The following is a 3,896-nucleotide window of genomic DNA, read 5'->3' as shown; positions in this document are numbered from 1 at the left end:
AACATGCAACCTCAGAAAAGTGTGCAGTGTGTGGTAGGTTGCCTCAGGCTCTACCCCCAGAGTCTTCTGAGGGTATGTGTATTTCCTCTCCTTCACGTCTGGAGGGGGCACTTTGGCAAAAAAGTTTAAGAGGTACTATCATGTACCTCATCTTTTTCTGGTTTTGTTCTTCTGCATTAAAGCCATAGGTCAGAGGTCAGATGTCAGGTGCTGATTATAGAATCTCTCATTCTTCTTAGACCTTTGCTCTTTCTCCTTCCCTCTTGGCAGTGTCAGGGGTAAGTAGGGGAAGAGGTAGGTCATGCCAATGCCCTTACTTGCAGAGCAAGTGGGGAGCATTTCCTTAGACCGTGTGTCCAACAGCCCAGAAGTAGGGTTGGTGTGCTGCCACTGGGCAGTCATCCCTGTGTCCTTCCCAGGGTGTCCTGGATGGGCTACATTCCTCCCCAGTGTGCTGGGAAGAAATGAGGAGCTATTCTGCCTCTATGCTCATCTCTGCCCCAACTGGCTGCTGATGATCTCATGAAGCAGAAGGCAAAAGATGAACTCCTTCCATCACTTAAAGGAGCACAGATGGACCCAAGGTTAGACTGACAAGAGAGTCTTTTTAGATCTTGAAATATGTCCAGGACATACTTCCCTCCTTTCTGAGAATCAGGGGCCCAGAAAAGCAGGCTTTTCAGCTTCTCCTTCATTGCATATTTACAAAAAGAAGCCAGCAGACAGCTGGGAGGACCTTTTCTGGATAGACTCTGAGTACCACTGTGGGCTTCTCTCTATTTCCCACTGAAGGGAGGCTGCTGTGAGCAGCCAGTTTGCTGTAGCGAAACAAAGGTTCCCGCCAACGTCGTTCTAGTCCCTTCCTTTCTGGATTGGATGTTGCAAACTAAACTTGAAGAAAGACTTTTTATAAAATGCACCAGAATCATAAAAATTATGCTGAACCAGAGTCCATTTGAGAATTTTCTCCTCGTGTTGTTTGTTTCAACTTTTTCTCTCTCCTGTTTTTTTTTAAATTAAACATTTTATTTTGAAATAACTACAGATTCACCTGCAGTTGTAAGAAACAGTATCAAGAGATCCCATGTACCCTGTACCCAGTTTCCCCCAATGGTAACATCCCACAGAACTCTATAGGACAATAAGTATCACAACCAGGATATTGATATTGATGCTGTAAAGATATGGAACAATTCCATCACCACCAAAACCCCTCTTGTTGACCCTGTATAGCCAAATTCACTTCCCTCCCTCCTAACCCACTGTAAGCCATTGATCTATTCTCCACGTCTCTAGTTTTGTCATATCCATAGGAATCTTAAATATGAACCCACATATAAAATTTCCTTTTCTCACTCAGAATAATTCTCAGAATAGAGATTCACCCAGGTTGTTTTGTGTACAGTAGTTCATTCCTTTTTATTGCTGAGTGTATCACAGGTTGTTCAACCACTCAGTCATTGAAGGACTTACAGGTTGTTTTCAGTTTGGGGTTATTATGAATAAAGCTGCTATAAAAACCTGTGGCCAGGTTTTCATGTGTACGTAGTTTTATTTCTCTGGGATAAATGCCCAGGAGGGCAATTGCTGAGTCATACAGTAGCTGCAGGTTTATCTTTAAAAAGAAAACTGTTTTCGAAGGTGGCCCTACCATTTTACATACAATCCAAGCATTGTGTGAGTAATTCAATTTATCTACATCCTGAGTATCCTAGTGGGTACCTGGTAGGTACCCTGAGAGCTAGAGATGCTGAACATCTTTCATGTGCTTGTCATCTATATATCTCCTCTGTGAACTGTATCATCATGCATTCGCCCATTTTCCAATGAGATGCTTTTATTGGTGAATTTTGAAAGAACTTTATATATTCTATCAAGAGATACTAGCCTTTTGTTGGATACTGATTTTTCAAATATTTTCACACCATGTGCAGCTTGTCTCTTCATCCTCTTAATATGGTCTTTTACAGCATAAAATGTTTAAATTTTGATGAAACCCAATTTATCTATTTTTCTTTATGGATTGTGTTTTGGTGTCAAGTCTAAGAAGTTGTTGCCTAGATTTGATCTTGAAGATTTTCTACTATTTTTCCCTAAATTTTTCTCCCTTTACATTTAAGTCTGTGGTCCATTTTGAGTTAATATTGTAGAAGGAGTCAGGCTGAGATCTGACATCTGTTGTTTGTGGTGTCCACTTGCTTTAGGACCATTTGCTGAAAATGTCCGCCTTTGCTCTACTCAGTTGGTTTTACGTCACTGTCAAAAGTCAGTAGACATGTTTGCGTGAGTCTGTTTCTGGGGTCTCTGTTCTATTCCATTGATCTATGTGCCTACCCCTCTGTCAATTTTACATAGTTTCGATTATTTCTTTTATAATATTACTTATTATATAACAGATATTGAAATCAGACAGATTCCTCCCACTTTATTCTTCCCCCCAAATTTTAAAGCTATTCTATTACCTTTGCCTTTTCATATACATTTTGAAATAATCGTTTGTCTATATCTAAAAAATTATTGCTGGGATTTTGATAGAAAAGCATTAAACCTGTATATAAGTTTAGGGAGAAATGATGCCTTTACATGTTGGTTCTTCCAATCCATGAGCAACGTGTCTCTCCATTTATTTAGATTCTCTTCGATTTCTCTCGTCAGCACTGGGTACTGTTCATACAGACCCTGTTCGTGTTTGCTAGATTTACACCTAAGCATGTCATTCTTTATACAGAGCCTATGCATGGTTTGCTAGATTCACACCTATTCCCTTTTTAACAACTGTAAATGGTAATACATTTACTTTATTTTATTGATTACGCTATTACAGTTGTCCCACTTTTTTTCCTCCCCTTTAGTCCCCTCTACCCTGTAGCCCCCTCCCTCTAGCATTCCCCCTTGGTTCATGTCCATGGGTCGTACATATATAGTTCTTTGGCTTCTCCATTTCCCATACTATTCTTAACCTTCCCCTGTCTATTTTGAACCTACTATTTATGCTTCTTATTCTCTGTATCTTTTCCCCATTTTTAATTTGACTGTCCACGTATTCATTGTCAGTATATAGAAATACAATTGGTTTTTGTATGGGTTTTGTTTGTTTTGTTTTGTTTTGTTTGTATCCTGTGACCTATCCTGTATCTAAACTCACTAATTACTTCTTGGAGTTTTTTTGTAGATTATTGGATTTCCTATGTGGACACTCATTCCACCTGCAAGTAAGGACAGTTTTGTTACTTCTTTTCAGATCTGTGTCTTTTTTTGGCGTTCTTGTCTTATTGCCATGGCCAGACACTCCAGCATGTGTTGGATTAGGGTGGCGGCTGTGGGCACCCCTGCCTTGTTCCCGATCTTGGGGGGAAGGCAGGCAGTGCCTCTAAAGAGTCTAAACGCACCAATGAAAAGAGATTGACAGAGTGAATTAAAAAAACATACTCTGGTTGTGTGCTGTCTACAAGAAACCAACTTCACATATAATGAGACAGGCAGGTTGGAAGAAAAAAGGTAGAAAAAGAAATATTATGCAAGCATTAACCAAAGACAAGGAGGAGTGGCTATACTGGTATCAGATAGAGTTCAAAGCAAATTACCAAGGACAGATAAAGAGATTATATAAGGATGAAAGCATCAATTCACTTAGAAGACATAATAATCCACTGTTATTTGGTTTCCATCTGTTTGTAGATTCTCCTGTTGTCTTTTTGTTACTGATTTCTAGTTTGATACCATTATGGTCAGAGAATACACTTGCATCATTTCAATTCTTTGAACTGTATTGTGTTTTTTTACTGGCCCAGGATACATACAGTTTATCTTGAGATCTGTTCTGCGGTGTGGGCACTTATAAAAACAACACGCATTCTACTGTTGCTGGGTGGTGCTGTTACTATCCAGCAGGGTGA

This window comes from Desmodus rotundus, chromosome 11, assembly GCF_022682495.2.
Source record: "Desmodus rotundus isolate HL8 chromosome 11, HLdesRot8A.1, whole genome shotgun sequence".
NCBI classification, from domain to species: domain Eukaryota; kingdom Metazoa; phylum Chordata; class Mammalia; order Chiroptera; family Phyllostomidae; genus Desmodus; species Desmodus rotundus.
This window is presented reverse-complemented; position numbering follows the sequence as displayed.